This window comes from Somniosus microcephalus, unplaced genomic scaffold (assembly GCF_052327205.1).
Source record: "Somniosus microcephalus isolate GS21.2 unplaced genomic scaffold, FLI_Smic_1.0 scaffold7, whole genome shotgun sequence".
In the NCBI taxonomy this organism is placed as follows: domain Eukaryota; kingdom Metazoa; phylum Chordata; class Chondrichthyes; order Squaliformes; family Somniosidae; genus Somniosus; species Somniosus microcephalus.
The window spans coordinates 1205652-1213945 of NW_028225194.1; the positions used below are offsets into that span (position 1 = coordinate 1205652).

The window sequence follows — 8294 nt, forward strand, 5'->3', positions numbered from 1 at the left end:
TTGATATATATCAAAAAAAGCAGTGGTCCGAATCAATGTTCACGTTAAGTTGCGCGGCCACGCAGCGGTCTGGAGGTCCCGCGCAGCCGGCTCACCGTCCTATAAATGGAATAAACGCGCATGCGCGGAAATTTGAATGGGCCGTGCAGCCCGTTAAAGGGGCCACGCACCTCAAAAAAAAAGAGGGAACATTGATCCTAATACCGACCCCTGGGGAACATCACTGTTTACCTCCCGCCAGTCTGAAAAGCAACCGTTCACCACTACTCTCTGCTTTCTGTCAATTCAATTCAATTCAAATTGCTTTATTGGCATGACAAGGTACATCTTATGTTGCCAAAGCATCGAAAAATATTCATGGTTGTACACAAAAATACAGATCTATCCATAGTGTATAAACAGATATATCCCTGAGTGTATAAATATACATTCATATAATTTGTATATACTCTTTTCTTATATTTAGTGGTTGTCCCTGTTTATGGCAAGCTGTAACATAGTGTGCTGCTAAGGTTACACAATTTCTCTCTTCCCCTAGTAGGCATGGGAGTTTTTGGTCGTCATTCAAATTTCTGAATTCCGGGCATATTTTTGTAAATTTTGGGTAGAAATTCTCCCTTATGCCCTGATATTTTCTACAAGCTGTGAGGAAGTGCATCTCTGTCTCCACCACTCCCTGACTGCAGTGAGAGCATATCCTGTCCTCTCTTGGTAGCCGGGTCTGCCTGTGTCTACCTTTTTCGATCGCCAGGCTATGTTCACTAAGTCTGTACATTGTCAAGGTTTTTCTCAGTTTGCTATCCTTTACCATGGTCAGTTAATCAGCCATGTTGTATTGTCTGTTTAGGGCCAAGTAGCAATCGAGTTTGTTTTGGGTTTTTGTTGTTTCTGCCCAATATGACAGCTATTTTTCCTCTTGCTTAGCGACGATTCCCTTGGCAGAGAATTGGGAGGGGGCGAGTGCAAACAGCACCTGATTTCTCGCCAAGCACTCACGGGAGCAGGGGATTTGCTCTCATTTAAATGTCAGTCTCTTAAATATACATTATTATAAAAAGGGAGATGCTGTCCCTTTAAAATCGGTCATCCACGGGGACGCGGTCCCTTTAATGAAAATCTCATAGAAAAAGAGAGCGCCTGTCCCTTTAAGAGAACCCCCACCACGTCCATATTTCTCTTAATAAAGTGCTTGAAATTAATAATTAAAAACACAGAAAATTAATATTAAAAAAATTAATTCAGGGAGAAAAAATATTTTTACTCACATTTGCTCCACAGCGTTCCTTGTTTCTGTTTCATCAATTTAAAAACAAACTGCTTTTTTTACGATCAGCCATGATCGCATTGAATGGCGGAGCAGGCTCGAAGGGCCGAATGGCCTACTCCTGCTCCTATCTTCTATGTTTAAAACAAGTATATTCTGTAAAATAAAATTAGTTTGAGCTGTAAGAGGAACATAAAAAATAAACTTTCCCAGGATCACAGATTCTAACCAGGCCAAAATAACAACAGAGAATGCTGGAAAAACTCAGCAGGTCAGGTAACATCCGTGGAGAGAAATTTACAAAATGGCGGCGGGCCGATCCCAGGTCCCGCCTCCTCCTTCGCCGCGATTGGTTGGAGGACCAAAGCCCCTGGGTCGGTGCTCCAGGCTCCGCCTCCCCTCGCTCATTGGTGGAGAGCTCAGTGTCAGTCAGTGCACGCCGGCGACGTCGTGACGTTGCAGGGTGGGCAGTTGGAGCAGGCGGGAAATTAAATTCATTTAAATTAAATCTCCCGTCAGCCTCTTCTGTCCCAATCAGCCGGCGCAAGTCCCGCCCCTCGGGCTCCCCGATTGGTTGGAGGACCCGCCCCGCTCGCTCCCTATTGGTCGGAAGCTCCCGTCAATCAGGCCCTGGGCCAGGGTCCGATCTTCCATGTACTTTCAGTGATGACTTTTAGAAACGGTTTTACAGGAAATTAGAAGAGGAGGGGAGAGATTTTAAGACACTCGGTCGCTTTGTGACTCCAAAGTTGCAGCTGACCCCGCGCATGCGCCCCATGGCCCCGCCCTCTCCTGCTCCACAGGCGCCCGGCCCGCACCGCGCATGCTCAACACCCCCCCCCCTGGGCCCCTGTCAATCATCCTCCCCCTCTAAACAGGCCCCGCCCCCTCCCACTACGCCGCATGCGCTGCCGGGCCCCACTACCGCGCCTGCGCAGGGCCTCGGATTCTGGGGAAGGCCCGGGCAACCGCGAGAGTCCGGATCACCGGCGGAAAGTGAGTTTTATCAGGGTTTTTTTTAATATAGCGGAGAGAAGCGCGGGCGGGGAGATAAATAAAAAGAAATTGCAAACCGCACCGTCCCAGCACCCTCCTGGCACCGAGCGGAGCGAATTGAGCGGCCGCAGCCTCTTGTCTTCTGCAGGGAGCCGGACTGGGGCACGTCATCAACGCCACGGCGGTGACTGACGGGAGCTCCGACCAATAGGGAGAGAGCGGGCGGAGCTCGGAGGACTGAGGTGGCGGTGGGTCCTCCAACCAATCAGGGTGCCCGAGGGGCGGGACTTCCGCCGCCTGCTTCTCCCGCTGTTGAGACAAGTAGAATGCAGCAGAGGGCGCTCTTCTGAGTTTGGGGCTCAGGCCTGTTAGTGGAGCAGTGCAGAGGGAACTTTACTCTGCACTGGGCTTTACTCCCTCAGCACTGCACTGGAGGGGCAGCACAGAGTTTTAGACTCGAGTCTCTGGAGTGGGACTTCAACCCACAACCTTCTGACTCAGAGGAGAGAGTGCTGCCGCCTGAGCCACGGCTGACACTCTGTATCTAACCCGTGCTGTACCTGCCCTGGGAGTGTTTGATGGGACAGTGTAGAGCGAGCTTTACTCTGTATCTAACCCGTGCTGTACCTGCCCTGGGAGTGTTTGATGGGACAGTGTAGAGGGAGCTTTACTCTGTATCTAACCCGTGCTGTACCTGCCCTGGGAGTGTTTGATGGGACAGTGCAGAGCGAGCTTTACTCTGTATCTAACCCGTGCTGTACCTGCCCTGGGAGTGTTTGATGGGACAGTGCAGAGCGAGCTTTACTCTGTATCTAACCCGTGCTGTACCTGCCCTGGGAGTGTTTGATGGGGCAGTGTAGAGGGAGTTTTACTCTGTATCTAACCCGTGCTGTATAGGGGGCAATGGGGGGGGGAGGAGCTAAAGACAATTAAAATCACTAAGGAGATGGTACTCAGTAAAATAATGGGACTTAAGGCGGATAAGTCCCCCGGACCTGATGGCCTACATCCTAGGGTCTTGAGAGATGTGGCGGTAGGGATTGTGGATGCATTGGTGATTATTTTCCAGAACTCCCTGGACTCAGGAAAGGTCCCGGCATATTGGAAAACTGCTAATGTAACACCCTTATTTAAGAAGGGAAGTAGACAAAAAGCTCGAAACTATAGAGCAGTTAGCCTAACATCTGTGGTTGGCAAAATGTTGGAGTCCATTATTAAGGAAACCGTAACAGAGCATTTGGATAAACATAATTTAATAGGACAGAGTCAGCATGGTTTTATGAAGGGGAAGTCATGTTTGACAAATTTGCTCGAATTCTTTGAGGATGTAACATACAGGGTGGATAAAGGGGAACCAGTGGATGTAGTGTATTTGGACTTCCAAAAGGCATTTGACAAGGTTCCACACAAAAGATTACTGATCAAGATAAGAAATCACGGGATTGGGGGTAATATACTGGCATGGGTGGAAGATTGCCTATCTAACAGAAAACAAAGAGTTGGGATAAATGGTTCATTCTCGGGCTGGCAATCAGTAACTAGTGGTGTTCCGCAGGGGTCAGTGCTGGGACCCCAACTCTTTACAATCTATATTAACGATTTGGAGGAAGGGACCGAGTGCAACATATCCAAGTTTGCCGACGATACAAAGATGGGAGGGAAAGCAGTGAGTGAGGAGGACATAAAAAACCTGCAAAAGGACATAGACAGGCTAAGTGAGTGGGCAGAGATTTGGCAGATGCAATATAATGTTGGAAAGTGTGAGGTTATGCACTTTGGCAGAAAAAATCAAAGAGCAAGTTATTATCTAAATGGAGAGAAACTACAAAGTGCTACAGTACAAAGGGATCTGGGGGTCCTGGTGCATGAAACACAAAAAGTTAGTATGCAGGTGCAGCAGGTGATCAGGAAGGCCAATGGAATCTTGGCTTTTATTGTGAGGGGGATGGAGTATAAAAACAGGGAAGTCTTGCTTCAGTTATACAGGGTATTGGTGAGGCCACACCTGGAATACTGCGTGCAGTTTTGGTTTCCATATTTAAGAAAAGATATACTTGCTCTCGAGGCAGTTCAGAGAAGGTTCACTCGGTTGATTCCGGAGATGAGGGGGTTGACGTATGAGGAAAGGTTGAGTAGGTTGGGACTCTACTCATTGGAGTTCAGAAGAATGAGAGGCGATCTTATCAAAACATATAAGATTGTGAGGGGGCTTGATCGGGTGGATGCCGGGGAGGATGTTTCCACTGATGGGTGAGACTAGAACTAGGGGGCATAATCTTAGAATAAGGGGCTGCCCTTTCCAAACTGTGATGAGGAGAAACTTCTTCACTCAGAGGGTGGTAAATCTATGGAATTTGCTACCCCAGAGAGCTGTGGAAGCTGCAACATTAAATAAATTTAAAATCGAGATAGACAGTTTCCTAGCAGATAAGGGAATTAGGGGTTACGGGGAGAGGGCAGGGAAGTGGACGTGAGTCTAGATTCAGATCAGCCATGATCCTATTGAATGGCGGAGCAGGCCCGAGGGGCCGTATGGCCTACTCCTGCTCCTACTTCTTATGTTCTTATGTTTTTATGTACCTGCCCTCAGGAGCAAATTTGGCTAGGGTAAATAAAATCAGAGAGTTAAATGCATGGCTCAAAGACTGGTGTGGGAGAAATGGGTTTTGCTTCTTGGGACACTGGCATCAGTACTGGGACAGGAGAGAGCTGTTCCGTTGGGACGGACTTCACTTGGCCAGTGCTGGGACTAGATTCCTGGTGAATCGAATAACTAGGGCTGTAGAGAGGGCTTTAAACTAATTAGTGGGGGGGGGGGAGGTTTCAAGAGAGCGAAAAATAAAAATGTCAGCGGAGAAGGCAATAGAGCAAGGTAGCAGTGGGGGAATTAAGAACCAGGGCGTATCAGGAAGGGACAGAATATATCAAGATAAAGGTAAAGTAGTAAAGGGGGTAAAAGCAGGAATAAATTGTCACAAAACATATTTAAAAGTTCTTTATCTGAATGCACGCAGCATTCGTAACAAAATAGACGAGTTGACGGTACAAATAACTACACATGGGTATGATCTGGTGGCTATTGCGGACACATGGCTGCAGGGTGACCATGACTGGGAACTAAACATCCAGGGGTATTTGACTATTAGGAAGGACAGACAGGAAGGAAAAGGAGGTGGGGTGGCTGTGTTAATAAAGGATGGAATCACTGCAATAGTGAGAAATGATATTGGGTCAAAGGATCAGGATAGTGAAATGGTTTGGGCGGAAATAAGGAATAATAAGGGGAAAAAGTCACCAGTGGGCGTAGTCTATAGGCCTCCTAACAGTTGCAACTCTATTGGTCGGAGTATAAATCAGGAAATAGTTGGGGCTTGTAATAAGGGAACAGCTATAATCATGGGAGATTTTAACTTTCATATTGACTGGACAAATCAAATTGAGCAGGGCAGCCTTGAGGAAGAGTTCATAGAGTGCATTAGGGATGGGTTCCTTGAGCAGTATGTTACTGAACCAACCAGGGGGCAGGCAATCTTAGATCTGGTCCTGTGTAATGAGACAGGATTAATAAAAAATGTCCTAGTAAAGGATTGTAAGAAGTCACACAACACCAGGTTATAGTCCCAACAGTTTTATTTGAAATCACAAGCTTTCGGAGCGCTGCTCCTTCGTCAGGTGAAGTGGAGAGATGCATAAAGTCACAGCTTATATAGTCAGAGAATAATGTCAGATGATTACAGGTAAACTTTCTAACTGCCAGTTATTTCTGGTGGGCTGGGGCCCGATTGTGACGTCATCAGAGGAAGCGGCCCAATCAGGTGGATGGAGGCAGGCCCGGCCTGTGACTGACGGGAGCTCTGACCAATAGGACGAGGGCTGAGATGGGAGGACTGAACTGGGTGGCCTGGCCCTCCAACCAATGGCGGTGCGGCAAGGGGGCGGGGTGGGGCCTCCTCTCCAGCTCAGGTGCGCTGGGGCTGATTGTGACGCGCTGTCCCCAGGTGAGAGCAGCTCAGTCAGCACAGAGCTGGGGCTGGAATCTGGGAGAGGGGCCGCAGGCAGCGGGCCTGGCAAAGGGGCACAAGCTTTACAATACAAGCTGCTTTCAAATGCACAATTGTTTCCTACAGACAGCCTTGGTCACTCTGCAAAAAAAACTGTTTAACAATTCATCATAACTCCCCTGCTTTAGGAGAGGCGTAGAGTGCAAAATCAAGAAAGTTATGATGAAACTGTGTAAAAGACTGGAGTCAGCTGTGGCTCAGTGGATAGCAGAGTCAGAAGGTTGTGGGTTCAAATCCCGCTCCAGGGACTTGAGCATATAAGGCGAGGCTGACACTCCAGTGTGGTGCTGAGGGAGCGCCGCACTGTCAGAGGGGCAGTACTGAGGGAGTGCCGCACTGTCGGAGGGGCATTACTGAGGGAGCTCCGCACTGTTGGAGGGGCAGTACTGAGGGAGTGCCGCACTGTCGGAGGGGCATTACTGAGGGAGCTCCGCACTGTCGGAGGGGCAGTACTCAGGGAGCGCCGCACTGTCGGAGGGGCAGTACTGAGGGAGCGCCGCACTGTCGGAGGGGCAGTACTGAGGGAGCACCGCATTGTCGGAGGGGCGGTGCTGAGGGAACGCTGCTCCATCGGAGGGGCAGTACTGAGGGAGTGCTGCACTGTCGGAGGGGCAGTGCTGCGGGAGAGCCGCATTGTCGGAGGGGCAGTAATGAAGGAGCGCTGCACTGTCGGAGGTGCCGTCCTACGGATGAGACGGTAAACCGAGGCCCCCGTCTGCCCCCTCAGGTGGATGTAAAAGATCCTGTGGTGCTATTTCGAATAAGTTATCCCCGGTGTTTTGAGCCCAATATTTATCCCTCAATCAACATGACGAAAAAGCAGATTATCTGGTCATTATCACATTGCTGTTTGTGGGAGCTTGCTGTGCACAAATTGGCTGCCACGTTTCCCACATTACAACAGTGACTATACTTCAAAAGTACTTCATTGGCTGTAAAGCGCTTTGGGACGTCCGGTGGTCGTGAAAGGCAGTTAAGAAGGCAAATGGTATGCTGGCCTTCATTACAAGAGGATTTGAGTACAGGAGTAAAGAAGTCTTACTCCAATTATATCTTCTTCTTTCTTCTTAGGCAGTCCCTCGGAACCGAGGATGACTTGCTTCCACATTAAAAATGAGTTCTCGGGTGTAAGGGTAAATCGGGAGAGCTTCTTCTCCCCGAGACGGACCCTCTGATATAAAGGGTCGACTGGATCCATGTTTACCTGTAATTTAAACAGAGGTCTGGTCGTCTTCCGAGCTCTTTCCCCTAGAGGAGAGGGTAGAATGGGGGTCTTTAGTGTTAAATGGTTTCACCTGGGTCCATTGCTTCCATCGCATACCCATCGGTTCCTGTAGACAAACACACGTATCACTTGTCATTAATACAGTACATGGCCCCATCCAACGGGCCCCATTCCCTTTCTTCCGATAACTTGCGTCATTACTTGTTGACCGATTCTGGGCAACTCCTCTGGTTTAAGTCCAGCATTCTGCCTTTCTAGATCTTTAATCTGTTGTTGGTTCCTTACTACTTTATTTAGCGCTTGTACCTCCTGATTTAGTTGTACTAAGTATCGCCTTAATCTATCTTGCACTGGTCCTGGTCTTAAATACATACTTTAGTTCTGTCTTCACAAAGGAGGACACAAATAACCTCCCAGAGATGTCGGGGAACATAGGGTCTGATGAAAGGGAGGAACTGAATGAAATTAGTATCTGTAGGGAAATGGTGTTAGGGAAATTGATGGGATTGAAGGCTGATAAATCCCCAGGGCCTGATAATCTACATCCTAGGGTACTTAAGGAAGTGGCCCTAGAAATAGTAGATGCATTGCTGGTCCTCTTCCAAAATTCGATAGACTCTGGAACAGTACCCATGGATTGGCAGGTAGCTAATGTTACCCCACTGTTCAAAAAGGGGTAGAGAGAAAATGGGGAATTATAGACCGGTAAGCCTGACATCGGTAGTGGGGAAAATGCTAGAGTCCATTT

At 48.5% G+C, this 8294-nt stretch overlaps 1 long non-coding RNA gene across 5 annotated transcripts in view; it reads right to left on the reverse strand.

Moving 5' to 3' along the window:
• Positions 1–2436, reverse strand: part of LOC147084004 (uncharacterized) — a 35326-nt gene extending 32890 nt beyond the window's left edge. For 3 of the 5 annotated variants that reach the window (XR_015075939.1, XR_015075938.1, XR_015075935.1), the window contains exons 1-2: positions 2343–2435; positions 1266–1420 (exon numbers count right to left, since the gene is read on the reverse strand). This is a non-coding gene — a long non-coding RNA (uncharacterized LOC147084004). Of the gene's footprint in view, positions 1–1265; positions 1728–2342 lie in introns of those variants that run through there. The other 2 variants (XR_015075937.1, XR_015075936.1) reach the window with 2 other exon arrangements.
• Positions 2437–8294: the final 5858 nt, after the last annotated feature.